Here is a 19,183-nt window from a genome sequence, read left to right on the forward strand (position 1 = left end):
AGTGTTTCATATTCACAGGATGAGTCATTTTGTCCCCTGATTGTTGACTGTTTCTTTTGTGTAGGATATTTTCTGGTGTTAATAATATGAGCTATAACTCTCTCCTCATTTTACACCTATTGCCATAGGCTTATTCACTTGCTCCTTTTCAATACTTCCTTGTCTCTGATTTTCCAATTTTTCTTGCTCTGGGCTATTGACCAGAAAGTGAACTCATGTGTTCTGGTCAGAATTCTGTGTATATGTATATCTCAAACTATTCTTCCATGTATAATAAAACACTAAATTAAATTCTCAAAGGTCTGCTTACATGGAGGATTTTCCCTCAACCTTTTCCTTTAGGGCCATCCCTGAGTGGTAGAGCCATTCTCTGAGTAGGGAAATAGTTAAGATGTGATATATTAACTACATCTTCCTTACCCATTCATCTGTTGATAGACACTTAAGTTGCTTCCATATCTTGGCTATTATAAATAATGCTGCTATGACCATTGGGGTGCATTGGGGTGTATCTTTTCAAATTAACATTTTCATTTTCTTCAGTTATACACCTAGGAGTGAAATTGATGGATCATATGGTACTTCCATTTTAATTTTTTGGAGGAAGCTTCATACTGTTTTCCATAGTGGCTGCATTCCCACTCACAGTGTCCAAGGGTTAACTTTTTACCACATCCTTGTCAACATTTATTGTCTTTTTGATGATAGTCATTCTGACAGGCGTGAGGCGATATCTCGTTTTGGTTTTGATTTACAGTTCTCTGATGATTAGCCATGTTGAGCATCTTTTCATACACCTGTTGGCCATCTGCATGTCTTCTTTGGAAAAATGGCTAGTCAGGGCTTCTGCTCATTTTTTAATTGGGTTCTTTGTTTCTTTTCTTTTGTTTTGTTTTTGATATTGAGTTGTATGAGCCGTTTGTGTATTTTGGATATTAACCCCTTATCAGTCATATCATTTTCAAATATTTTCTTTCATTTGATAGGTTGTCTTTTCATTTTGTTGATGATTCTCATTTCTGTTTGATTACTTCAGTTTTGTAGTATAGTCTGAAGTCAATGAATGTTATACGTCCAGATTAGTTCTTTTTTTCTCAAGATGACTTTGGCAATTCAGGGTCTTTTGTGGTTCCATATAAATTTGTTCTAGTTCCATGAAAAATGTCATGAGTATTTTGATAGGAATTGCATTAAATCTATAGGTTGGTTTGTGTAGTATAGACATTTTAACAATATTAATTCTTCCAGTCCAAGAATACTGGATATCTCCATTTCTTTATATCATTTTCAATTTCCTTCATCAATATTTTCTAGTTTTCAGAGTACAGGTTTTTCAATTCCTTGGTTAAATTTATTCCTAGGTATTTAATCTTTCTTATGTGATTTTAAACAAGATTGTTTTCCTCCTTTCTGTTTTTGAAGTTCATTATTAGTGTATAGTGCAACAGATTTATGTATATTTACCTTGTATCCTGCAACTTTACTGAATTTATTACTTCGAAGAGTTTTTGGGTGGAGACTTTAGGGTATTCTATATAACATATCATACCATGAGCAAATAGTGACAGTTTTATTTTTCTCTTCCAATTTGAATACATTTTATTTGTTTTTTCTTTGCCTGAATGTTGTGGGTAGACTTTCAACACTATGTTAAATAGAAGTGGCAAAATGGGCATCCTTGTCTTGTACCTGATTTTAGAGGAAAGCTTTCAGGTTTTCACCGTTGAATACAATGTTAGCTATGAGTTTGTCATAAATGGCTCTTATTATGTTGATATGTTCCCTCTATACCAAATTTGATGAGAGTTTTTATCATGAATGGATGTTGAATTTTGTCAAATGCTTATTCTGTGTCTATTGTGGTGATCATGTAATTTCATCATTCCTTTGGTTAATGTAGTGTATCCCTTTGATTGATTTGCAAATAATAAACCATCCTTGTGACCCTGGAATAAATCCCACTTTATCATGGTGTATAATCCTTTTTGTTTATTGTTGATTTGGGTTTGCTAATATTTTGTTAAGCACTTTTGAATCTATATACATGAGAGTATCGGCCTGTAATTTTCTTTTTTGTAGTGTTTTTGTCTGGTTTTTGTATCAAGGTAATGATGGCCTTGTAGAATGAATTTGGGAGTGTTCCCTCCTCATCAAATTTTTAGAATCGTTTGAAAGGTTAGATTTTAGCTTTTCCTTTTATGTTTGGTAGAATTCCCCTGTGAAGCCATCTGGTCCTGGCCTTTTGTTTGCTGAGAGTTTCCTTTATTGCAATTTCAATTTCACTACTAGTGATCTATCTGTTCAGAGTTTCTACTTTTTCCTGATTCAGTCTTGTCTGGTTGTATGCTTCTAGAAATTTACCCACTTCTTCTAGGTTGTCCAATTCATTTGCATATAACTGTTCATAGTGTTCTCCTATGATTTTTTGTGTCTCTGTAGTATTGGCTGCTATTTCTCCCCATTCATTTCTGTTTTTATTTATTTGAGTCCTCTTCTTCTTGATGAATCTGGCTAAAGGTTTATCACTTTTGTTTACCCTTTCAGAAATCATCTCTTGACTTCATTGATCTTTTCTATTTTTTTGTCTCTATTTGTTTGCTCTCTGATCTTTATTATTTCCTTCCTTCTGCTGACTTTGGGCTTTGTTTGTTCTTCTTTTTCAAATTCCTTTAGATGGTAGATTAGGTTGATTGAGATTCTTCTTATTTCTTGAGGTTGGCCTGTATCACTATAAACTTCCCTCTTAGAACTGCTTTTGCTGCATCCCATAGATTTTAGAAAGTTATGTTTCCATTTTTATTTGTCCGGAGATATTTTCTGATTTCCTCTTTGATCTTCATTGACCCTTTCTTTTTTATTTGTCTCCACACATTTGTACTTTTCCCATCTTTTTTCTGTAATTGATTTTTAGTTTCATATGGTGTGGTCAGGAAAAATGCTTGATATAATTTCTATTCTCTTAAATTTGTTGAGACTTGTTTTGTAACCTTGTATGTGAACTATTCTGGAGAATGTTCCATATGCATTTGAAAAGAATGCATATCTTCTCTTTTGAGATGGAACGTCTGTAGATATCTATTAAGTTCAACTGTTCTATTGTGTCATTTAAGACCACTGTTGCTTATTGATTTTCTGTCTGCATGATATATCCATTGATGTATTTGGAGTGTTAAATTTCTCTACTATTATTTTATTAAGGTATAATTCTCCCTTTATGTCTGCTAATGTTTGCTTTATGTATTTAAGCACTTCCATATTAGGTGCATATGTGTTGATTGTTATATCCCCTTCTTGTATTGATCCTTTTATCATTATATAATGCCCTTCTTTGTCTTTTGTTATAGACTATGTTTTAAAGTTTATTTTGTCTGACGTGAGTATTGTTATCCCCACTTTCTTGGTATTTCATGAAATATCTTTTTCCATCCCGTCACTTTGAGTCTCTGTGTGTCTTTAGCTCTGAAGTGAGTCTCTTGTAAGAACCATACAGATAGATCTTGTTTTTTTATGTAATTTGTCATCCCGTGTCTTTTAATTGCAGTATTTAGTCCACTGACAATTAAAGTAATTATTGATAGGTATGTACTCATTGCCAGTTTATTACTTGTTTTCTGGTTGTTTTTGTAGTTCTCTGTTCTTTTCTTTTTCTTTTTATTTCATCCCTTGTGGCTTGATAATTTTCTTTAGTGGTAAACTTATGTTCTTTTCTCTCTAGTTTTTGTGTGTCTATTGTAGGTTTTTGATTCGTGGTTACCCTGGGGTTCATAATATATTGACCAGTAATTATATCTACTTGTTTTAAAGGTAGTCCTTTAAGTTCAAACACGTTATAAAAGGTCTGATTTTTTTTTACTCTCCTCCCCCGTATTTTTTGATGTCATATTTTACCCCTTTATGATTATGCCTTTACTGATTATTGTCATAGTCAATTTTATAATTTTTCTTTGTCTTTTAAACTTTATACTAGCTTTTTGGTGTAGTTGATCATCAGCCTTTGATATATATATTGCCTTTACTAGTGGAATCTTTTTTTTTCCTGTAGATTCTTTCTTCTTGTTATAGCCTTTCTCTTCCACTTAGTGATGACCTTAAACATTTCTTTTGAGGTAGCTTTAGTATTTATGAACTCTTTTAGTTTTTACTTGTCTGAGAATTTCTTTTTCTCTCCTTCAATTCTAAATAATAATCTTGCTCAAAAGAGTATATTAGGTTGCAGGTTTTTCCCTTTCAGCACTTTGTGTGTATCATGCCAATCCCTTCTGGCCTACAATGTTTCTGCTGAAAAATCAGCTGAAGGCTTTATGGGACTTTCCTTGAATATAACTCTTTATTTTTCTCTTGTTGCCTTTAGAAGCTTTTTGTTTAACTTTTGCCATTTTAATTATGATATGTCTTGGTGTGTGTCTGTTTGGGTTCATCTTGTTTGTGATACTCTGTGCTTCCTGTACCTGTATACATGTTTCCTTCTTTAAGTTTGGGAAGTTTTCAGTCATAGTGTCATTAAATACATTTTGGACATTCTTCTGTCTTCTCCTGAGACCACTATAATGTGAATGTTGGTAGGCTTGATGTTACCTCATAGATCCCTTAAACTGTTTTTATTTTTTAATTTGTTTTTCTTTTTGCTGTTCAAATTGGTTGATTTCCATTATTCTATCCAGATCACTTATGCATTCTTCTGTATCACCTAGTCTGTTATTAATTCCTTCTATTGTGTTTTTCATGTCAGTTATTGTATTCTCTAGTTCTGACTCATACTTTTTAATATTTTCTAGGTCTTGGTTATAATTCTCACTGTGTTCATCTATTCTTTTCCTAAATTCAGTTAGCTTTCTTATTACTATTGCCTTGAATTATTTATCTGGTAAATTGTTTATTTCTCTTTCACTGTTTGTTTTTTCATGGGTTTTGTCTTGCTCTTCCATTTGAGACTAATTCCCCTATCCTCTCATTTTGCTTAACTTCTAGGTTTCTCTGAAATTAGATGAAATATTTTCCTATTATGGTCTTGAATGGGTGTCCTCATGTGGGAGCATCCCTATAAGTCTGTGTGTTCCCAGTGGCTTTGGTGGTAGATCTGGATTTGATGTGAATATGTTACATCTTTCCTCAGGATGTGCTGGCTGCTATCACCTTGCTAGGATTTTGAGGGGTTAGGGCTGGAGCCAGGTGTGAGCCAGGGCCTCATCTCTGCTCAGTGTCCATCACTGCCTTAGTGGAGTGACTGGGGTTGGAGTTGGGTTCCAAGTTGCTAGAGCAGAGATCTTGAATGTTTAACCTGCATTGGCTCCATTCTTTCCTGCCTCCCAGCACCAGTACCCTCACACCAGAGTGAAACAGTGCTGGAGCAAGAAGGGTCTGTACAGCTTCTCAGCATGCATCATTGTGTAGGCTGTGGCTTTCCAGCCACAGACTGATGTTAAGAGTTGCTTTTTTTTTACATCTTTATTGGAGTATAATTGCTTTACAATGGTGTGTTAGTTTCTGCTTTATAACAAAGTGAATCAGATATACATATACATATATCCCCATATCTCCTCCCTCTTGTGTCTCCTTCTCACTGTAGACAATAGTGAAACATGAACAGAGTAACTGCTGTTACTCTACTCATGTTTCGCTATTGTCTATAGAGTATTTGCGTGTGGGGGAAATAACTTGGTTTTTTTGCTTCATAGTTGTCCAAATCAAAAGGCACTCTATCTGAAGAACTACATCCAGATCTGATGTAGAAAATGATATGCTGGTTCAATGAGACTACTGTCATGATTGGAAGTGACTTTCAAGAATCCTGAGATAAGGCTGAGCATATTTAACTGTGAGATGTTCAGGAATAATTGGGGCCAAAGATTGGACTTGATAGCATAGTTTCAAAAATGGCCCCAGCCTCCCCAGCCCTTCAGTATGTACACCTATTGCATATGACTTTGCAGCTCCTCCTATCAAAAAGTGTAGTCTACTTCCCTTAAGACTACGAGTGCATTTTGACTTGTTTTGGCCAGTAGAATGCAGGAGACATGACGGTGCTCCTTTATGCTTATGAGTCTAGATAAAGCCCTCAAATAAAGGGTCACAGTTGCTTTTAGAAGGAAACCATAAGCACATACTGAAAAAGCTAGTACCAAGGGATATATGCAGAATACTGAAAGTGTCTGCAATATTTTCCATGTATGATATTTTTGTCCTTTGTTGACCTGTTTCTTTTTTTAAAGTTGGAACATTCTTATACCACTTTCCAGACTGATTTCTTCATTTCAAAAAATATATTCAAGCTTTGAACTCAAATCCCAGAAACAGTCTTCTTTACACTGATTCTTTTGACATTTTGATTGCTGTAGGTTGTGACTTATAGTCTTCAAAAATCTGTGTATTTTTCTATCTCTCTCTTTTTAACTTCTCAACATTATGACACCACATCTGTTTATACATTCTATAAGATTCTAGCAGACTGCTGACATATTCATTATGACCAGCAATAAGAAAATAAATATGGTTACCCGAAAAATCTTCAAGAGATTCACAGATGTTTCTAACATATGCAATATTTAAAAAGATACACTAGTGATAAAGAGAGAATTTTAATTTTTTTTTTCCCAAGAACTAGTTGTAATTTGGGAAACTCACTCCTTGCATAATCTCTGAAGTTAAATGCCAGAGCAAAGACATTTAGAGAAATATGCAGAGGCAATATACTCTTTTTATTAATTTGTTCTCCTAAAGTCATTGACTGTGAAGAGACTAACCAGGATGATTTTTTCTTATAAGAACTAACTTTCCTTGTGTAAATTTGTTTAAGTAAAACCAATAAAATTTTGTAATTTTGTCGTGTGCTGGATTTTTCTACTTTTCTTTGCCAAAAGCAAGAACATTGACTTTCATGGCATTTTATCCTATAGAAGACTGATGAAGAACTCCTTACATTTTATGCATTGATTGAAAGGTAGAAAATATTGTTTATTATTGGCTCAATGCAATATTATTGGAAATTTAGTGACTCACTTTTATTAAGCTGAATAATGTTCTTGATTTGTTACTTTTCATAGGACATAATGGCATATTTAAAGAGTTGAAGTTGTAACTGTTAGTCTTAGTTATCAAAGGGGTTATGTTAGTGTTCTTTGAAAATAGAAAATAAAGCAAAGTTTGAATTTTAAAATTATTCAATAAATTTCTTGATTCTCACCAAATATGTAATTAATAAAACAGCAGTTAAAATCACTCTATACATTCCTATTAGAAGCTATTACCTCCTGAAATTAGAAAAGATCACATAATAAAACCTGTTAGTTGAGGGACTATTTTTTGAAGGAAAATTTTAAAATAATCACAAAAGTTCATGCATTTACTTCTTAAAGAACATATACTATGTTGCTAGACTCAGTAGACTACAGTATACTATCAATATACTATGAAATAATTTAGATAATACAAATATTCTATCATTATATATTAAGACTGATGAATGGAGTAGTAGGATCAAAAAAGGGAAAGGAAATGAAGAATATATTTGGAGAGAATACAGGAAATTAAATAAAGTTATATAGAGGAGAATAAGAAAGATACAAAGAAAATATCTAAAAAATACAAACAGTATCAAGTACATTATTTACATATACAAATACTTTTTTGATAGTAATGTCAAAAAATGAAAATATTTTAAAATATGTCGCATGATTTCAATTTAAGCTTCAGATGCTCTCATTGAGTTTTTGATTACAAGTATGAACTTGTAATGAGTAATTATATTTTTTCTTATTCAACTTTATTAAAAAAATATGGTTCACACAGTTTAAGAGAAAAGGTCAATAATTACTGCCAAATATATACATCCTCACAAGCATCACTTCAATAAAGGTATACAATATTTTTAATTCCACAAAGTATGTCACTGTATGTATTCCTTTTCATTCAGTCTCATACACCCACCCCAACTACTACCTCAGACAACCATTGAATTTGATCTTCTTTCTGTTACTATGGATTACTTTGCCTGTTCTAGTATTTCACATAAATGAAATCATACAGCATACACACTTTTGTTCTTGCTTATTTGTCTCAGCAAAATGTTTTAGGGATTGATCAATGTTGTGTGTGATTCAAATGTTCATTACTTTTTTTTTTTAATTTTAAGAGTTTATTTGAGCAAAATTTGATTTGAATCAGGCAGCCAGACCTGAAGTGCTTTGAAGCAAGGGGAAAGACTATTATAGAGAAGATATTGAAGCAAAGCAAGGAAATCATTTGATAGGCTCTAGCTTAAGGGTTGCCTTATTTGGAAAAGCCTAGTTGCCTGTTTGTGATCAGTTATCCTTAGGTTTTGATTTCTCATACTCAAGGCATTTTGTTTTATTTAATTTTATTTATTTATTTATTTATTTAGGATGTGCCAGGTACTGTAGTAGGCACTTTATTTACTTTTTAAAAACATCTTTATTGGAGTATAACCGCTTTACAATGGCATGTTAGTTACTGCTTTATAACAAAGTGAATCAGCTATACATGTACATATACCCCCATATCTCCTCCCTCTTGTGTCTCTTTCCCACCCTCCCTATCCCACCCCTCTAAGTGGTCAGAAAGCACCAAGCTGATCTCCCTGTGCTATGCAGCTGCTTCCCACTAGCTATCTATTTTACATTTGGTATTGTATATATGTCCATGCCACTCTCTCACTTCGTCCCAGCTTACCCTTACCCCTCCCCGTGTCCTCAAGTTCATTCTCTACGTCTGCATCTTTATTCCTGTCCTGCCCCTAGGTTCTTCAGAACCATGTTTTTTGTTTGTTTGTTTGAGATTCCATATATATGTGTTAGCATATGGTATTTGTTTTTCTCTTTCTGACTTACTTCACTCTGTATAACAGACTCTAGGTCCATCCACCTCACAACAAATAACTCAATTTTGTTTTTTTTATGGCTGAGTAATATTCCATTTTATATATGTGCCATACCTTTTTTATCTATTCATCTGTCAGTGGACACTTAGGTTGCTTCCATGTCCTGGCTATTGTAAATAGTGCTGCAATGAACATTGTGGTACATGTCTCTTTTTGAATTATGGTTCTCTCAGGGTATATAAAGCCCAGTAGTGGGATTGCTGGGTCATATGGTAGTTCTAGTGTTAGTTTTTTAAGGAACCTCCATACTGTTCTCCATAGTGGCTGTATGAATTTACATTCCCACCAACAGTGCAAGAGGGTTCCCTTTTCTCCACTCTCTCTAGCATTTATTGTTTCTAGATTTTTTGATGATGGCCATTCTGACTGGTGTGAGGTGATACCTCATTTTAGTTTTGATTTGCATTTCTCTAATGATTAATAATGTTGAGCATTCTTTCACGTGTTTGTTGGCAATCTGTATATTTAGGTTTTGGGTTGCTTATGTAGGCAGCTAAGGCATTAGAGTTACCTCAGTCTAACAACCTCATTGTTTAATTAATTTGACCTGTGGCAGAGACTTGCATGTGAAAACAAAGAGTTCCATGGAGGCATGTTTATTGAAGCAGTGTTTTTATTTCCAAAAAAAGAAAAAAGAACAACTTAAATGTTCTTCTAGAGCAGAATGGAAAATGGAAAATGAAACCATAAAGCTATAGAGTGTAATGGTTAAGGACAAAGACCCTGGAGCCAGACCGCCTGGTTCAAATTCTACATTTTCCACTTGCTTGCAATGTGACCATGGGCAGTTACTGACCCTCTCTTTAAAAGGGGACTAATAACAGACCATTGACCTCATAGGAGTGTATTGAGAATTAAAATAAGTTATAATATATAAAATAAGTTCAATAAATATCTTGAATTAATAAACATCATTTTATAACTCAAGATAATTTGTATAACCCCATTTGACAGATAAGCAAATGACAGCCCACTGAGGGGAAAGCAGCTTGTCTACCTCAGCAGAGGCTGTGAGCTCATTCCCCAGATGCTTCCAGTACAAAGCTCCTTCACCATGCCCCTCTGCATTACTTATGATTGCTGAGTAGTATCTTACTGTATGAGTATTGCATAATTTTTGTATTTACTCTCCTGTTGAAGAATATGAGTTTTTTTTTTAACATCTTTATTGAAGTATAATTGCTTTACAATGGTGTGTTAGTTTCTGCTTTATAGCAAAGTGAATCAGTTATACATATACATATGTTCCCATATCTCTTCCCTCTTGCATCTCCCTCTCTCCCACCCTCCCCATCCCACCCCTCCAGGTGGTCACAAAGCACTGAGCTGATCTCTCTGTGCTATGCGGCTGCTTCCCACTAGCTATCTATTTTACATTTGGTAGTGTATATATGTCCATGACACTCTCTCACCCTGTCACATCTCACCCCTCCCCCTCCCCATATCCTCAAGTCCATTCTCTAGTAGGTCTGTGTCTTTATTCCTGTCTTGCCACTAGGTTCTTCATGGCCTATTTTTTTTCCCCTTAGATTCCATATATATATGTTAGCATACTGTATTTGTGTTTCTCTTTCTGACTTACTTCACTCTGTATGACAGACTCTAACTCCATCCACCTCATTACAAATACCTCCATTTCATTTCTTTTTATGGCTGAGTAATATTCCATTGTATATATGTGCCACATCTTCTTTATCCATTCATCCGATGATGGACACTTAGGTTGCTTCCATGTCCTGGCTATTGTAAATAGAGCTGCAATGAACATTTTGGTACATGACTCTTTTTGAACTATGGTTTTCTCAGGGTATATGCCCAGTAGTGGGATTGCTGGGTCGTATGGTAGTTCTATTTGTAGTTTTTTTAAGGAACCTCCATACTGTTCTCCATAGTGGCTGTATCAATTTACATTCCCACCAACAGTGCAAGAGTGTTCCCTTTCCTCCACACCCTCTCCAGCATTTAGTTTCTAGATTTTTTGATGATGGCCATTCTGACCGGTGTGAGATGATATCTCATTGTAGTTTTGATTTGCATTTCTCTAATGATTAATGATGTTGAGCATTCTTTCATGTGTCTGTTGTCAATCTGTATATCTTCTTTGGAGAAATGTCTATTTAGGTCTTCTGCCCATTTTTGGATTGGGTTGTTCGTTTTTTTGTTATTGAGCTGCATGAGCTGCTTGTAAATCTTGGAGATTAATCCTTTGTCAGTTGCTTCATTTGCAAATATTTTCTCCCTTTCTGAGGGTTGTCTTTTGGTCTTGTTTATGGTTTCCTTTGCTGTGCAAAAGCTTTTAAGTTTCATTAGGTCCCATTTGTTTATTTTTGTTTGTATTTCCATTTCTCTAGGAGCTGGGTCAAAAAGAATCTTGCTGTGATGTATGTCATAGAGTGTTCTGCCTATGTTTTCCTCTAAGAGTTTGATAGTGTCTGGCCTTACACTTAGGTCTTTAATCCATTTTGAGTTTATTTTTGTGCATGGTGTCAAGGAGTGTTCTAATTTCATACTTTTATATGTATCTGTCCAATTTTCCCAGCACCACTTATTGAAGAGGCTGTCTTTTCTCCACTGTATATGCTTGCCTCCTTTATCAAAGATAAGGTGACCACATGTGCGTGGGTTTATCTCTGGGCTTTCTATCCTGTTCCATTGATCTATATTTCTGTTTTTATGCCAGTACCAAACTGTCTTGATTACTGTAGCTTTGTAATATAGTCTGAAGTCAGGGAACCTGATTCCCCCAGCTCCATTTTTCGTTCTCAAGATTGCTTTGGCTATTCGGGGTCTTTTGTGTTTCCATACAAATTGTGAAATTTTTTGTTCTCGTTCCATGAAAAATGCCATTGGTAGTTTGATAGGGATTGCATTGAATCTGTAGATTGCTTTGGGTAGTAGAGTTATTTTCACAATGTTGATTCTTCCAATCCAAGAACATGGTATATCTCTCCATCTATTTGTATCATCTTTAATTTCTTTCATCAGTGTCTTATAATTTTCTGCATACAGGTCTTTTGTCTCCTTAGGTAGGTTTATTCCTAGATAATTTATTCTTTTTGTTGCAATGGTAAACAGGAGTGTTTTCTTAATTTCACTTTCATATTTTTCGTCATTACTGTATAGAAACGCAAAAGATTTCTGTGCATTAATTTTGTATCCTGCTACTTTACCAAATTCATTGATTAGCTCTAGTAGTTTTCTGGTAGCATCTTTAGGATTCTCTATGTATAGTATCATGTCATCTGCAAACAGTGACAGCTTTACTTCTTCTTTTCCGATTTGGATTCCTTTTATTTCTTTTTCTTCTCTGATTGCTGTGGCTAACACTTCCAAAACTATGTTGAATAATAGTGGTGAGAGTGGGCAACCTTGTCTTGTTCCTGATCTTAGTGGAAATGGTTTCAGTTTTTCACCATTGAGGACAATGTTGGCTGTGGGTTTGTCATATATGGCCTTTATTATGTTGAGGAAAGTTCCCTCTATGCCTACTTTCTGCAGGGCTTTTATCATAAATGGGTGTTGAATTTTGTCGAAAGCTTTCTCTGCATCTATTGAGATGATCATATGGTTTTTCTCCTTCAATTTGTTAATATGGTGTATCACATTGATTGATTTGCGTATATTGAAGAATCCTTACATTCCTGGGATAAACCCCACTTGATCATGGTGTATGATCCTTTTAATGTGCTGTTGGATTCTGTTTGCTTGTAGTTTGTTGAGGATTTTTGCATCTATGTTCATCAGTGATATTGGCCTGTAGATTTCTTTCTTTGTGAAATCTTTGTCTGCTTTTGGTATCGGGTGATGGTGGCCTCGTAGAATGAGTTTGGGAGTGTTCCTCCCTCTGCTATATTTTGGACGAGTTTGAGAAGGATAGGTGTTAGCTCTTCTCTAAATGTTTGATAGAATTCACCTGTGAAGCCATCTGGTCCTGGGCTTTTGTTTGTTGGAAGGTGTTTAATCACAGTTTCAATTGCAGTGCTTGTGATTGGTCTGTTCATATTTTCTATTTCTTCCTGGTTCAGTCTCGGTACGTTGTGCATTTCTAAGAATCTGTCCATTTCTTCCAGGTTGTCCATTTTATTGGCATAGAGTTGCTTGTAGTAATCTCTCATGATCGTTTGTATTTCTGCAGTGTCAGTGGTTACTTCTCCTTTTTCATGTCTAATTCTATTGATTTGAGTCTTCTCCCTTTTTCTCTTGATGAGTCTGGCTAATGGTTTATCAATTTTGTTTATCTTCTCAAAGAACCAGCTTTTAGTTTCATTGATTTTTGCTATTGTTTCCTTCATTTCTTTTTCATTTATTTCTGACCTGATCTTTATGATTTCTTTCCTTCTGCTAGCTTTGGGGTTTTTTTGTTCTTCTTTCTCTAATTGCTTCAGGTGCAAGGTTAGGTTGTTTATTCGAGATGTTTCCTGTTTCTTTATGTAGGCTTGTATTGCTATAAACTTCCCTCTTAGCACTGCTTTTGCTGCGTCCCATAGATTTTGGGTCGTCGTGTCTCCATTGTCATTTGTTTCTAGGTATTTTTTGATTTCCCCTTTGATTTCTTCAGTGATCACTTCGTTATTAAGTAGTGTATTGTGTAGCCTCCTTGTGTTTGTATTTTTTACAGATCTTTTCCTGTAATTGATATCTAGTCTCATAGCGTTGTGGTCGGAAAAGATACTTGATACGATTTCAATTTTCTTAAATTTACCAAGGCTTGATTTGTGACCCAAGATATGATCTATCCTGGAGAATGTTCCATGAGCACTTGAGAAGAGAGTGTATTCTGTTGTTTTTGGGTGGAATGTCCTATAAATATCAATTAAGTCCATCTTGTTTAATGTATCATTTAAAGCTTGTGTTTCCTTATTTATTTTCATTTTGGATGATCTGTCCATTGGTGAAAGTGGGGTGTTAAAGTCCCCTACTATGATTGTGTTGCTGTTGAGTTCCCCTTTTATGGCTGTTACTATTTGCCTTATGTATTGAGGTGCTCCTATGTTGGGTGCATAAATATTTACAATTGTTATACCTTCCTCTTGGATCGATCCCTTGATCATTATATAGTGTCTTTCTTTGTCTCTTGTAATAGTCTTTATTTTAAAGTCTATTTTGTCTGATATGAGAATTGCTACTCCAGATTTCTTTTGATTTCCATTTGCATGGAATATCTTTTTCCATTCCCTCACATTCAGTCTGTGTGTCTCTAGGTCTGAAGTGGGTCTCTTGTAGACAGCATATATATGGATCTTGTTTTTGTATCCATTCAGCCAGTCTGTGTCTTTTGGTGGGAGCATTTAATCCATTTACATTTAAGGTAATTATTGATATGTATGTTCCTATTCCCATTTTCTTAAATGTTTTGGGTTTGTTGTTGTAGGTGTTTTCCTTCTCTTGTGTTTCTTGCCTAGAGAAATTCCTTTAGCATTTGTTATAAAGCTGGTTTGGTGGTGCTGAAGTCTCTCAGCTTTTGCTTGTCTGTAAAGGTTTTAATTACTCCATCAAATCTGAATGAGATCCTTGCTGGGTAGATTAATCTTGGTTGTAGGTTTTTCTCCTTCATCACTTTAAGTATATCCTGCCACTCCCTTCTGGCTTGCAGAGTTTCTGCTGAGAGATCAGCTGTTAACCTTATGGGGATTCCCTTATGTGTTATTTGTTGTTTTTCCCTTGCTGCTTTTAATATGTTTTCTTTATATTTAATTTTTGACAGTTTGATTAATATGTGTCTTGGCGTGTTTCTCCTTGGATTTATCCTGTAATGGACTCTGTGTGCTTCCAGGACTTGATTAACTATTTCCTTTCCCATATTAAGGAAGTTTTCAACTATAATCTCTTCAAATATTTTCTCAGTCCCTTTCTTTTTCTCTTCTTCTTCTCGGACCCCTATAATTCGAATGTTGGTGCGTTTAATGTTGTCCCAGAGGTCTCTGAGACTGTCCTCAGTTCTTTTCATTCTTTTTTCTTTATCCTGCTCTGCAGTAGTTATTTCCACCATTTTATCTTCCAGGTCACTTATCCTTTCTTCTGCCTCAGTTATTCTGCTACTGATACCATCTAGAGTATTTTTAATTTCATTTATTGTGTTTTTCATCGTTGCTTGGTTCCTCTTTAGTTTTTCTACGTCCTTGTTAAATGTTTCTTGCATTTTGTCTATTCTAGTTCCAAGATTTTGGATCATCCTTATTATCATTATTCTGAATTATTTTTCAGGTAGACTACCTATTTCCTCTTCATTTGTTAGGTCTGGTGTGTTTTGACCCTGCTGCTTCCTCTGCTGTGTGTTTTTCTGTCATTTCATTTTGCTTATCTTACTGTGTTTGGGGTCTCCTTTTCACAGGCTGCAGGTTCGTAGTTCCCGTTGTTTTTGGTATCTGTCCCCAGTGGCTAAGGTTGGTTCAGTGGGTTGTGTAGGCTTCCTGGTGGACGGAACTAGTGCCTGTGTTCTGGTGGATGAGGCTGGATCTTGTCTTTCTGCTGGGCATGTCCACGTCTGGTGGTGTATTTTGGGGTGTCTGTGGCCTTATTATGATTTTATGCAGCCTCTCTGCTAATGGATGGGGTTGTGTTCCTGTCTTGCTAGTTGTTTGGCATAGGGTGTCCAGCACTGTAGCTTGCTGGTCGTTGAGTGAAGCTGGGTCTTGATGTTGAGATGGAGATCTCTGAGAGATTTTTGCCATTTGGTATTACGTGGAGCTTGGAGGTCTCTTGTGGACCAGTGTCCTGAAGTTGGCTCTCTCACCTCAGAGGCACAGCCCTGATGCCTGGCTGGAACACCAAGAGCCTTTCATCCACACGGCTGGGGAGTTTCTTGCCTTTTGGGAGGTCTGACGTTTTCTGCCAGCGTTCAGTGGGTGTTCTGTAGGAGCAGTTCCACGTTTAGATGTATTTCAAATGTATCTGTGGGAAGGAAGGTGATCTCCGTGTCTTACTCTTCTGCCATCTTTTCTCTCTCTCAGAATATGAGTTTTTTAATAGCTTTTGAATATAAAAATTCAGGCCTCAGAATTTTATGACTATTTATATATGTTCATTATATATATATATTATATATATATACATGTTTTAATGAATATATTTATATCCCTTACACATAGTTGTGTATAAAAATTTTGTAATGGAATTGGTATTATAATGAGTACATAATTGAAGTTCTTTTTCTTGTCAATTTATTATTCTATTGATTTCTGCTCTTATTTTTCTTATTTACTTATTTTTTACATTGAGTAAAATTTACCCCTCCTTTTGTTTCCTCTTAGGGCAGAAATTTATATTATTGACTTAAATCTTATTTTTTCTAAAGTAAATATTAAAAGCCATACATATCCCTCAAAGCACTACTCTAGATGTATACCACAATTTTTGTGTGTTATGTTTTAATTATCATTTAGTTTATAGTGCTTTCTAATTCTTCTTGTAATTTTTAAACTGATTTCTAAAAATTGTTTTGGTAAAAGAACATTCTGTTTATTATTTCTATACTTTAAACTGTATTGCACTTGTTTTATGGCCCACCATATTATCTACATCAGCCAATGTTCAATGCTCATTTTAAAAGAATATGCATTTCATTATTACTTGTGTCATGTTTCATAAGCGTCTATAAGGCCAATTTGGTTGACAGTGTTGCTCTAGTTTATCCTTACTGATATTTCTCCCTACTGTTATCAATTGTTAAGAGTGTTGAAATCTTCAATTACGTTTGTGGATTTGCTACTTCTTTGAATTCCTTCAGTTTTTACTTTATATATTTTAAGCCCTGTAACTAGGCACATTTAAAACTGTTATCTCTTCTTCATAAAATGACTCTTTTATCATTATAAATATTTTTGTTTATCTTAGGTAAATTATTTGTTTTAAATTCTAATGTATCCAATATAAAAATAACTTTCTTACAATTAGTGTTTACATTATATCTTTTTTCATCCTTTCATGTTTTTACCTACCTATATCTTTCAATTAAAATATCCTTCTCATAGAAATCATATGGTTGGATCTTATGTTTGTATCCTGCCTAATAACACCTGTCTTTTTATTGCATTGTTAAAATTAGTCTCATAATTACATTTATTTTGGAGATAATACTACCATTTAATATTTATTTTCTTTATGTCTCAATTTTTAAATTCTATAATTCCTACCTGCATGCCTTCTTTTGAACTGAATACTATTTAATGGTAAAATTTAAGTCCTCTATTGGATTATTAGCTTTACCTCTTTGTTTTAATCTTTTACTTGCTGCAATATACATTGATAAATTATTATAGTTTACCTTCAAATATTTTTATATTTATTATTATTATACCACTTCATATATAAGGTAAGAAACTTTCAACAATGTATTTTCATTTCCCTATTCCATCTTTTGTGTTTCTATTGCCACAGGTATTATTCTTACTTATAATTTAAACCTCACAATATGTTGTTATCTTAAAGGTCATTTCTAAGTTTCATAATAATCTTAACAGATGAATGATTTTAGGAATACACATTATCATCTTTTTCTCTCTTCATTGCTACTGTGTGATCCAAGTACCAGTAGCATTGGTATTATCTGGAGTGTGGTATAAATGCAGCATCTCAGTCCCCATCCATATGTGTTAAATAAAAGCTATAATATCCTCTTGTGATATTTATGCACTTTAGCGATTTCTAGTGTACTTTGAATGGCAATTTTGTGAGAAAGCTAATAATCAATAAAGACTAACCAAATGAGTTCTTTGGTACTATCAAAGACATGGCATTTCTGGGGAGGATTTTCCAATTTCTTTTGGCGATTTGTAGCTACTTCACTTTAATGGTAGACTCCTTTACCAGTTTTTACAGGAGCATATTTAATTTAACTGGATCATATATCATCTCTCCTACAATAAACATAACTAAATTCAATTTCCCTAACACTTTTCCAGAGATAATTATTTGCTTTGCTACAAGGGAATTATTAGAGTCTTATATAAATCAGAGGCAAAGAAAAAGATCATGTTGTTTCCTGATTCTGCATTAAAATGTTTATAAATATCTTAGAGATAAAGTTAACTGTCAAAGATTTATGTCCTGTATGGTGCCTTTCCAGAAAGGTAGTTAGCAATCCACCATACTATATAACTGCAATCTTAGGGCTGGGACATTAGTCACCTGATGAACCAGAGGAGTAGCTGATACTCCCTGAACTATATATGCTAATGTGGTAAAACAAGACAGCAAGCCATATTTCCACCACGTTGTATTATTGCAACCACAGACTATGAACCTGTCTTCTGATCATATCCCTGATGAAATGGATATTCTCCCATCTGATGAAAGTTACAGAGGTGAACAGGGCTGCTGTGCAGTGTTCTGCCAACCCATTATTATGCCATTTGACAGTGTTGGTCCTTCTCTATGTGACATAAAAACTTCAAAGCCCAGGGTTGGGGACCCTTTTCCAAAGTTTGACATCTATATTTACTAAATTCTTATGTGTTTTATTAGAGTGCTTTGAGAACAGTAATTTCCTACTTACTTACTGATGCCCTTCTATCCATATATGTCCTGGAAAAACATGGTGCACCATATTTTCTAGTTTAACTATATAAATGTTTTCAATCAGAATATATTTGTATGTGCTATTTTCTCAACTATATCAATTTATTTATTTATTCAGAAAAATTTTTGAGCTTTTATAGATATGACAGGAAATTTGAATGTTGGGTAAATTATACACAAGTTTATTGGTGTCAAATTAAAAAGACACTGTCCCTAACATCAGTCATAATATTCAAGTAGGGACATACACAAGAAAACAATTGAAAATATAGTTAATTAAAAACAAAAATTAAAGAAAAAAATGAATTGAGGGATACTCAAAGTTTCTGCAAGTTGAGAGAAATGAATATCCAGCCAGATCCGAAGAGTATATGACATTTTTCACTTTGAAGAAGTTTTAGGTAAATGTATTGCCACTTCTCCTCAAGTGTAATTCAACAAAATACAACAGTGACCAGGCTATAACTTTCCTGAGAAGTTACTGAAATATAAAGAAAATGGAAAGAAATAAGATAGAAAGTAAAATTGTTATTATATGTGACTCATACTATATTTTCCCAGTCCTAGTGTAAGGATCTTATTCCTACATGCATCCTGACATGCAGCAAAGACAAGGCCAATTTATACCCAAGCAATGAATATTTTTCATACATCTCTGTGTCCAGGACACAAAAAACTCCTAAAGTGTTCAGAGAAAGAGAAAAATCTTAAGCTCTTCTTTCTTGCCTTGAAATTTCACCTTCATTTCTTACAACTCTTCTCTGCTCATTGACC

Source organism: Balaenoptera physalus, assembly GCF_965194825.1.
Source record: "Balaenoptera physalus genome assembly, chromosome: 10".
Lineage (NCBI taxonomy): Eukaryota > Metazoa > Chordata > Mammalia > Artiodactyla > Balaenopteridae > Balaenoptera > Balaenoptera physalus.